General features: G+C 41.5%; 1 non-coding gene across 1 annotated transcript; it reads right to left on the reverse strand.

Moving 5' to 3' along the window:
- Positions 1 to 257: 257 nt before the first annotated feature.
- Positions 258 to 364, reverse strand: LOC141722572 (small nucleolar RNA R71). Its single transcript, XR_012575585.1, has one exon. It is a non-coding gene; the product is annotated as a small nucleolar RNA R71 (small nucleolar RNA).
- Between the last annotated feature and the right edge of the window lie 11,135 nt (positions 365 to 11,499).

An 11,499-nucleotide genomic window follows, 5' to 3' on the forward strand; every position in this document is an offset into this window, starting at 1 on the left:
TGGTGCAGAATTCTGTTTCTTTTGGAGGAGCAGCAACTGAAGACCCCAACATGCACATAAGGAATTTTGTCGAGATCTGCAGCACTTTTAAGTATAATGGCGTGACTGATGAGGATATCAAGTTGAGGCTTTTCCCATTCTCACTGAGGGACAAGGCTAAAGACTGGTTACATTCTGAACCAGCTGGGTCCATCACTACATGGCAAGATCTTGCACGAAAGTTTCTGGTGAAGTTTTATCCGATGGCAAAGACTGCTGCTACGAGGAGTGCTCTTACTCAGTTTGCGCAGCAGCCTACTGAATCTATGTGCGAGGCTTGGGAACGCTACAAGGAAATGTTGAGAAAATGTCCACATCATAGAATGCCGGATTGGATGGTGATCACTGGTTTCTATAATGGTTTGGGGGCCCAATCTCGGCCCATGCTCGATGCAGCAACTGGAGGCGCCTTATGGGCTAAAACCTATACTGAGGCATATAATCTTATAGAGACGATGGCTGCAAATGAGCATCAAAACCCAACTCAAAGGATGACGTCAGGCAAGGTAGCAGGTATTTTGGAAGTTGATGCAGCCACCGCTATTGCAGCCCAGCTCCAAGCGCTATCAATGAAGGTTGATTCTTTGGCTACATATGGAGTTAATCAAATAGCTATCGTTTGTGAGCTTTGTGCAGGTTCTCATGCTACGGATCAGTGTTCTCTGGTCAACGAATATGTTCAGTATGTGAATAATTATCAGCGACAACAGCAGCCAATGTCAGCGACCTATCATCCAAACAAAAGAAATCATCCAAATTTCAGCTGAGGGAATAATCAGAATGCTATTCAGCCACCATATCAGCAAGGAGTGAGTAAACAGTTTAACCCACGTGGATTCCAGCAACCACAGCAGTATGCTACAAGGCAATCATATCCTCAACAGGGAAGTACGGCTACACCTACTAGTGCTGATTTTGAGGAACTTAAGCTGTTATGCAAGAGTCAGGCGGTTTCTATCAAGACCTTGGAAAATCAAATCGGTCAATTAGCCAATGCAGTGCTCAATCGTCAACCTGGCACTCTTCCCAGTGACACGGAAGTACCAGGCAGGAAGGAAGCTAAAGAGCAAGTCAAGGCTATTACCTTAAGGTCTGGAAAAGTTGCTGATGCTGAAAAGGAAAAAGAAGGAGAAGCTGAAATTAGTGATGAAGAATCTAAGCAAAAGGAGAAAGCGGCGGAACCAAGGAAGACTACTGTTGAACACACTCTGCCTGAGGCTAATACAGGGGAGAAATAGCTTTATCCTCCACCACCTTTTCCTAAAAGATTGCAGCAACAAAAGCTGGATAGACAGTTCGGGAAGTTTCTGGAGGTGTTCAAGAAACTTCACATCAATATACCTTTCGCTGAGGCTCTGGAGCAAATGCCTAGTTATTCGAAGTTTATGAAGACTATTCTTTCAAGGAAGGTGAAACTGGATCACCTTGAAACCGTTGCTCTCACGGAAGAATGCAGCGCTGTTCTGCAGCAAAAGTTACCACCAAAACTGAAAGATCCAGGAAGCTTCACCATTCCTTGCACCATTGGCAATCTGACTTTTGACAAGTGCCTTTGTGATTTGGGAGCAAGCATTAATCTGATGTCGTTGTCGATCTTTAAAAAGTTGGATCTGCCTGATCCAAATCCCACATACATGTCTCTATAATTGGCTGATCGTTCCATTACTTACCCAAGGGGCATAGTGGAGGATGTGCTCGTCAAGGTGGATAAGCTCTTCTTCCTGCAGATTTTGTTATTCTGGATTTTGAGGAAGATAAGAAGATTCCCATAATCTTGGGAAGACCTTTCTTGGCTACTGGCCGTACCTTGATAGATGTGCAAAAAGGTGAACTTACTATGCGGGTACAAGAGCCGGATGTGACCTTCAACGTATTCAAGGCAATGAAATTCCCTACAGAAGTTGAGGAGTGCTTAAAAGTAGATGTGATTGATTCTGTGATTACTTCGGAACTCGATCGCATGTTAATGTCTGATGCATTGGAAAAGGCCTTAGTGGGGGATTTTGACAGCGATGATGAAGATGGCAACGAGCAATTACAATATCTGAACGCTTCTCCCTGGAAGCGAAAGCTGGACATGCCGTTTGAATCTCTTGGTACGTCTGACCTTAAGAATGCTGAAGGAAAGCTCAAACCATCAATAGAGGAAGCACCTACCTTGGAGCTCAAGCCATTACCTGAACACTTGAGGTATGCTTTTTTAGGTGATTCATCTACGTTACCTGTTATTATTTCATCTGACCTTTCAGGTAGTGAGGAAGAAAAGCTCTTAAGGATTTTGAGAGAATTCAAATCGGCTATTGGATGGACCATAACAGACATCAAGGGGATAAGTCCTTCATATTGTATGCATAAAATTCTGCTAGAGGAAGCTAGTAAGCCAACTGTGGAACAGCAACGAAGACTGAATCCCATCATGAAGGAGGTAGTGAAGAAAGAAATTCTGAAATGGCTGGATGCAGGCATTATTTATCCTATTTCTGACAGCTCGTGGGTGAGCCCCGTACAATGTGTACCTAAGAAAGGAGGTATCACTGTGGTTGCAAATGAAAAGAATGAGCTCATCCCCACTCGAACAGTTACAGGATGGAGAGTATGCATGGATTATAGAAAATTGAACAAAGCCACAAGGAAGGATCACTTCCCTCTTCCATTTATTGATCAGATGTTTGACAGGTTGGCGGGTCATGAGTATTTTTGTCTTCTGGATGGTTATTCAGGGTATAATCAGATTTGTATTGCACCAGAGGATCAGGAAAAGACTACCTTCACTTGTCCATTTGGCACGTTTGCTTTTCGCAGAGTTTCGTTTGGGTTATGTGGCGCCCCGACCACTTTTCAGAGATGTATGATGGCTATATTCTCTGACATGATTGGAAATAACGTCGAAGTGTTCATGGACAACTTCTCCATCTTTGGACATTCATATGATGAATGTTTGAATAATCTGCGCGTCATACTCAAAAGATGCGTGGAAACTAATTTGGTGCTCAATTGGGAGAAATGTCATTTTATGGTGCGTGAAGGCATTATTCTTGGGCATAAGGTCTCTAACAAGGGTCTGGAGGTGGACAAGGCCAAGGTGGGAGTCATTGAAAATCTTCCCCCACCTAACTCTGTGAAAGGAATTCGTAGTTTTCTTGGTCATGCGGGTTTTTATCTGCGATTCATCAAGGACTTTTCAAAGATATCTAAGCCGTTGTGCAATTTGCTTGAGAAAGATGTGCTTTTCAAATTTGATGATGAATGTTTGGCAGCATTCGAGACTCTCAAGAAGAGTTTGATCATTGCACCAGTTATTACAGCACCAGATTGGACAGAACCGTTTGAGATGATGTGTGATGCGAGTGATTATGGGGTAGGTGCAGTTCTGGGACAGCGCAAGAAAAATCTCTTCCATGTGGTCTACTATGCGAGTAAGACTTTAAACGGGGCCCAATTGAACTACACCACTACTGAGAAGGAGCTTTTGGCTATAGTCTTTGGTTTCGAGAAATTTCGATCTTATCTACTTGGTACGAAAGTAACAGTATTCACTGATCATGCGGCTATTCGCTATCTGGTTTCCAAGAAAGATTCGAAGCCGAGACTCATTCGTTGGGTGCTTTTACTTCAGGAATTTGAGTTAGAGATCAAGGATAGAAAAGGTACTGAGAATCAAGTAGCTAACCATCTCTCTAGGTTGGAGAATCCCGATTCTACTTCACAAGATAGGACGTTAATCAATGAATCTTTTTCGGATGAGCAGTTATTTGCAATTCAGGAGGAAGAACCATGGTTTGCAGATATTGTAAACTAACTCGTCAGCAATGTAATGCCTCCTAATTTGACATCCGCTCAAAAGAAGAAGTTTCTGCATGAGGTGAAGTGGTATATGTGGGATGAACCATATTTGTTTAGACAGGGAGCTGACCAGATCATCAGGAGATGTATCCCGTTCTGTGAGACGGAGGGGATATTACGAGACTGCCATTCCACGGTTTATGGTGGACACTATGGTGGTGAGAAGACGGCAGCTCGTATTCTGCAAGCAGGTTTTTTTTGGCCTACTTTGTTCAAGGATGCTCATCAGTTTGTTTTAAGGTGTGATCGTTGCCAAAGAGTGGGAAATTTGTCAAGGAAGGATGAGATGCCATTAAATGTGATGCTTGAAGTCGAGGTCTTTGATGTTTGGGGAATCGATTTTATGGGGCCTTTTATCTCGTCTTGCAATAATCAGTACATCTTGCTGGCAGTCGATTATGTCTCAAAATGGGTCGAAGTTAAAGCTTTACCGACAAATGATGCAAAGGCAGTGCTAAATTTTCTTCATAAGCAAATTTTCACAAGGTTTGGAACACCTCGGGTAATCATAAGTGATGAAGGATCGCATTTCTGCAACCGTAAGTTCACTTCTATGATGCAGCGTTATAATGTGAATCATCGAGTAGCTACTGCTTATCATCCGCAAACAAATGGTCAAGCGGAAGTGTCTAACAGAGAGATAAAGCGTATTCTAGAGAAGGTTGTTTGTCCGTCAAGGAAGGATTGGTCTTTAAAGCTCGATGAAGCTGTTTGGGCTTACAGAACAGCATACAAAACTCCACTTGGTATGTCCCCGTTTCAGTTGGTGTACGGTAAGGGATGTCATCTACCTGCGGAGCTTGAGCATAAGGCTTAGTGGGCATTGAAAAAGTTGAACCTGGATTTAGATGCAGCTGTTAAGAAAAGAATGCTTCAGCTTAATGAACCTGATGAATTTCGACTTCAAGCGTACGAGAATAACAAAATGTATAAGGAAAAGGTGAAGAGGTGGCACGATAGGAAGCTACATCCTAAGTTATTTGTGCCGGGGAAACAAGTTCTCTTATTCAACTCTCGGCTCCGACTTTTTCCAGGGAAGTTGAAATCGAGGTGGTCTGGGCCTTTTATCGTCAAAACTGTGTTTCCACATGGAGCAGTGGAAATTTTTGAGAATGATCTGGACCAAGCATTCAAGGTTAACGGTCAGCGTTTGAAGCACTACTATGGGGACATGGCAAACCGAGAAGTGGTTAGTGCCATTTTGTTGACTACTTGAGAAGGGTACGAAACGTCAAGCTAATGACGAAAAAGAAGCGCTGCGTGGGAGGCAACCCATGAATTCACAAAAACCCATCACAGCCCATAAACCCACGAATTCTTTTCCCATTACCCCATTATTTTATCCCTCAACCCCACTCCTAATCTAATTTAACCTACTCCACACCCTATATATACATACACCTATCCTACATATCTCCCACAAACTTCCTACACTTAAACTCTCTCCCAAGCACCAAAACTCAGTTCTTACACACTTTTATTCACGAATCAAATGGCACCCAAGAGAGCACGCACTATTGACAGCAGCAGCACACTTCCTACTGCTGATTCATCGAGGGGTATTGCTGCAAGGCCTCGGTTAACTGACAGAGCCGCGGAGGAGGAGTACACTAGGCTGTTGGGGAAGCCGATTCTGAAGGAGAGAGGGTTTTTACCATCAGGGAGGGATGGTGAGTTGCTGCCCATGATTGCAGAGAAGGGGTGGATAGCTTTTTGTGAGTCACCCGAGGCGGTACCGATGAGCGTTGTTCGCGAGTTCTACGCAAACGCGAAGGCCGAAAAGAATGGGTTTTCTGTGGTCCGAGGGCTGACAGTTGATTATCACCCTGCGGCGATTCGCCGTGTGATTGGCCAGCGAGAGAGGAAACCCGAGGAGGAGAACTGGAATGAAAAGACTGTTGAGGATTTTGACTTGGATTTGATTTATGCGACTCTCTGTCGATCGGGCACAGTTTGGACCTTCAGGACCGGCACTAATGAGTATCGTCACTTTCCGGCGATTGCCATGAACAGGTATGCTCGTGCATGGAATGAATTTATTTGTGCTAATATTTTGCCTTCTTCGCATGCACACGAGGTCACAGTTGAGAGAGCACAATTGTTGTGGGGAATTCTGAATGAGGAGTACTATGTGGACCTTGGTGAGTTTATCTACCAAGGAATTCTGAAGTTTTTGAGGGGAGCGAAGCATATGAACATCCCTTATGCATCCACGGTTACAAAGCTATGCCAAGCAGTGGGAGTGAACTGGCCGGCTCATGAGCAGTTGCAGTTGCCGGTAGCTCCGATTGATTCTGGGACGCTGAATGGGATGCAGGAGTGGACCGATGGTGAGCCTGAGGAGCATGGGCTGGGTTATCGTCTTCCAGGAGGGCGTCCAACACGAGGTGCTACTATGGCTAGGCCAGGGCGTGATGAGGCTGGTTCTTCGAGAGCTCAGGAGGGTGCTGGGATGGTTGATGCCCAGTATAGGATGCTTACACGGCGGATGGATGCTATGTACGAGACGCAGAGCAGATTTGCTCAGGAGCTCACCCTTGCGTTAGGGACTACTTTTCGGGGCCTTGGAGCTGATATCCAGTGGCCAGTTTTTGGTGAGGACTCTGCATACCCGCCGCCTGATACTCCACCCACTGAGGGTGATGATGATGATGACTCCGAGTAGGTATACCCTGTGTTCCTTTCTACTACCTTCACTGAGGACAGTGAAGATTTTAAGTTTGGGGGTGGTAGTTAAGGAATATTGTGTGTGTGTCATATAGCTGCATATTCATGATAGCTTAGTTCATATAGTTGCATAATTTATGCCATATAGTTTTTTTTTGTTATGTATGTCATGTAGCTCATGCATTTACCATGATCCCTTTTGCAATGATTTATCGACTGAATTGTGATATTGATGCGAGTGTAGTGATAACATTAAAGTGATATTAAGTCGTGTAGGTTGATATGCATGCTAGAATACTTATAATTCCACTAAATCTTAGAGAATGCGTAAGGGCTAGATTGTTGTTATGATTTGGTTATTTTCGAGGTAAATCTACTTATTATGCTTAGAATTCGATAATAGGTTCTTAGTGATAAAGGCATGAAAAAGAAAAAAAATGAATTTGTTGCTAGTTGTGGCTAGGCGTCAAATGGCTAGTAGCCGGCTCGCATATGGTGCGAGTAGTCTAGGGTTGAGCAAGATGGAGCAAAACGCACTTGCCCAGAAGTTAAAAAAAAAAAAAATAATAATAATAATAATAATAATTAGTTTATGCATAATTGATCAAGAGTGGGCTCTTTGGTATGCGAAAGGTGTGTTGAGACCAATCTGGTTCTCAACTGGGAAAAATGTCATTTTATGGTGCGACAGAGCATCATTCTTGGGCACAAGGTCTCTAGCAAAGGTCTTGAGGTGGATAAATCCAACGTGGGGATTATCGAAAACCTTCCTCCACCAATTTCTGTAAAGGGAGTCTGCAGCCTTCTTGGTCATGCGGGTTTCTATAGGCGTTTCATCAAGGACTTCTCAAAAATCTCTAAACCTTTGTACAATATTCTAGAGAAAGATGTCCCGTTCAAGTTTGATGACGAGTGCCTAGTTGCTTTTGAGTTCTTGAAGAAGAGTTTGATAACGGCACCTGTCATAATTGCACCTAATTGGGATGAACCTTTTGAGATGATGTGTGATGCAAGTGACTATGTAGTTGGAGCAGTTCTTGGGCAGAGAAAGAACAACATATTTCATGTGGTCTACTATGCTAGTAAGACCCTCAATGGTGCTCAACTGAATTATACGACTACAAAGAAAAACTCCTAGCCATTGTCTATGGTTTTGAGAAGTTTCAATCTTATTTGCTTGGGACAAATGTGATAGTTTTCACCGATCACGCTGTTATTCGCTATCTTGTCTCGAAGCCTAGATTGATTTGATGGGTTCTTTTATTTCAGGAATTTGAGTTAGAGATCAAGGATAGAAAAGGTACTGAGAATCAAGCCACTGATCATCTCTCTTGTTTGGAAGATCCAAGCGCAACTTTACTGGATAATATATTGATTAATGAGTCTTTTCCCGATGAGCAGCTGTTTGGAGTGCAAGAAGAAGAACCGTGGTTCGCAAATATTGTGAACTACCTTGTGAGTAATATCATGCCTCCAGACTTGTATTATGCTCAAAGGAAGAAGTTTCTTCATGCGGTGAAGTGGTACATGTGGGATGAGCCATATTTGTTTAGACAAGGAGATGACCAAATCATTAGGAGATGTATTCCGTACAGTGATAAGTGGCATTTTATACTACTTAGAACGTCTTAAAATGGCTTAAATTGGTGTCTTAAAATCAAGTATTTTGTGTATTTGATGCGTTTTTCTAGTGTTTATGCATTTCAGGGTATTAGTTGCATTTCGGGGGAGGAATCATCAAGAATAAGCCTTGGCATGTGTTCACCATTGCGAGAGGAAAGAAACGGGCAGATTACGACGAAGAAACGGAGCAAAATCAAATTTTTTCCAGTAGAGGTCTGAGCGCCCGCTCAGCATTGCTGAGCGGCCGCGCAGCAAGCTGAGCGCCCGCTCAGCTATGCTGAGCGGCCGTGCAGGGTCGGGGAAAAAAATATATTATTTCAGGACTTCTACTTCTGTTTGGTTTCCACTTCTATGTAATCTGAGTTTTATGGGACTATTATATAAGTAGATTTGAGACGTTTTCACAAGTGTGGATTGAAGAAGATTGTGTTTTTAAGCAAGGCACGAAGGAGATAAGGAAGAAGGCCGATTTAGCACACCGCAACAAAGAGGAAGCATATTTTCTTGTGATTCTTGTTTCGTTGTAACGTTGGGTACTAGTTTTCTTACTTTGAACTTATTTACTCTTGTGACGTACTCTATTTTAATATAATTAGTTTAGTTATTATTTTCTTGTGTTTGTTTATCATGATTTCATATGAACCCATGATGACGATAAGTGCTATTATGGCCTAATCGTGATCATGAGGTTGCAACGGATTTATTATGGAATTCTTTAGTTAATTGTTTAATACTTTAGTGTGTGATGATTGTATGATATCTAGTATTGGTTGTGCGAATTCGTCTTATGTGCGTCGCGAACATATAAGATAGGGTGTTAATCCCTTGTGAAGCGACGGTGGATGTTGAGATTTAGAACTTGCCATGCTAGCATAGGTTCATGTATGTTGTGCATGATTAGTGGGTAACTCTAACAGTTTTATTTGCCCTATGTAATCAAAAGGAATAACTTGTGCTTAAATCGTTGTTTTGTCAATTTCTGTAGACATATAGGAACTCAACATAATTGATGACTATTCAACTTCTATCTTAATTGTGGATTCTTGGTAGAATGGTATTAGTACAATGAAAGTTGGCTTTTATCAGTTTCGTGTTATTCGATTAATATCATCATTGTCACATGCTAAAGGTAATAACAATGGCTATTGAAGGAAGTAATAATGAAGTTGTGATCTCATGAGTGTTTTATTATTGATAATTTGAAGTGTTAAGTAAGTGATTAATTAAGTAGTTAATTATAGTTAATATTTAATCAACAATCTTAAGTGTTAGTGTCTTAACATTGAGAAGTAATCATACATTGGTGAGTGAGTTTAATTAGACAATAATTTAGTCTGAGTCTCTGTGGGAACGAACTAGAAAGTATTCTATATTACTTGCGAACGCGTATACTTGCGTGAATATTAGTGCGAGATTTCGCCCTAACATACAGCGAAACGGGGGGGATCTTGCGAGATTGTCATTCGACTGCGTATGGAGGCCACTATGGTGGAGAAAAGACAGCAGCTCGTATCCTTCAAGCAGGATTTTTCTGGCCTATATTGTTTAAGGATGCGCATCAATTTGTTTTGAAGTGTGATCGATGTCAGCGTGTGGGTAATATGTCTAAGAGGGATGAGATGCCTCTTAATATGCTTCTCGAGGTTGAGGTCTTTGATGTTTGGGGAATTGACTTCATGGGGCCATTTGTCTCGTCTTGCAATAATCAGTATACCTTGTTGGCGGTTGATTATGTCTCGAAATGGGTTGATTCTAGGATTTTCCGACAAATGATACGAGGGTAGTTCTAAATTTTCTTCATAAGTAGAGATTCACACGATTTGGGACTCCAAGAGTTATAATCAGTGACGAGGGATCAAATTTCTGTAATCACAAGTTCACTGCTTTGATGTAGTGGTATAATGTGAATCATCACATTGCTACAGCCTATCATCCTCAGACAAATGGTCAAGCTGAGGTGTCTAACAGAGAGATCAAGCGCATTTTAGAGAAAGTTGTGTGTCCATCAAGGAAGGATTGGTCTTTGAAGCTGGATGAAGTTGTTTTGGTGTATCGAACAGCTTATAAGACTCCACTAGGCATGTCGCCGTTTCAGTTGGTTTATGATAAGGAATATCATTTGCATGTGGAGCTCGAGCATAAAGCATATTGGGCTTTGAAAAAGTTGAACCTTGATTTGGATACAGCTGGTAAGAAAAAAATGCTTCAATTGAATGAACTCGACGAGTTTTGACTTCAAACATATGAGAACAACAAAATGTATAAGGATAAAGTCAAGAGGTAGCACGATATGGGTCTAGTTCTCAAATCATTTGTGTCAGGGCAACAAGTTCTGTCATTCAACTCCCGTCTCCGTCTTTTTCCTGGAAAGTTAAAGTCAAGGTGGTCAGGGTCGTTTATTATCAAAACTGTGTTTCCACATGGAGCGGTGGAGATTTTTGAAAATGATCCAGGCCAAGAGTTCAAGGTGAATGGAAATAGGTTGAAGCATTACTATGGGGATACGGCAAACCGTGAGGTGGTTAATGCCCTTTTATTATCTACTTAATCTCAAGTTTCTACGTCAAGCTAACGACGTAAACCAAGCGCTTCTTGGGAGGCAACCCAAGTTTGTTGTACATTAGTAGATAGGGATGAAAATTTATATCGAACCGATGGATACCCGATCCATATCGATCCGATCGAGTTTTAGCGAACCCGAATATTTCGGGTTTTGGTTCGGGTTTGGGTTTAATTTTTAAACCCGAACTATTTTCGGTTCGGGTTTGGGTTTAAGGCATACCGTTTTAAAACCGACCCGAAAACCCGAAATCCATTTCGTTCTGACCCGAATCCGAACCCGACCTGAAACAAGTGTTAATATATAAATAATATTTTACATGTATATATGTATAAGTAGTATTAGTATAATAAATAACATATTATATTACTTATATTAGTACTAAAGAGGATTATACTTTGTACAAATTATTGCATTAAAGTCTAAAATTACTTAATTTTTATCGTTAAATATGTTTTCAGCAGCACGATTCAAAATAAATATACTATAGGCCAATATTATTATCTTGTTTCACCAACAATTGCATCCATAAATGTCTGATACATTGCCTTATCTGAACCTCTAATTCAACCCCCATAATTTCAATATCGTCATTTCTATTAGCCCTTTCCTCGAATAAGATTATAGTAATCCCTTACTAGAGTTTATGGGAATCAAAGTGCAATTTGGTATAGTAATCTCTTACTAGAGTTTGGGTTTAGTGATTCAGGTTTTTCCGGGTTCAGGTTCGTATTTGGTAAAAAAATTCGGCTCGGGTTTGATTTTTG

Source organism: Apium graveolens, chromosome 4 (assembly GCF_009905375.1).
Source record: "Apium graveolens cultivar Ventura chromosome 4, ASM990537v1, whole genome shotgun sequence".
Lineage (NCBI taxonomy): Eukaryota > Viridiplantae > Streptophyta > Magnoliopsida > Apiales > Apiaceae > Apium > Apium graveolens.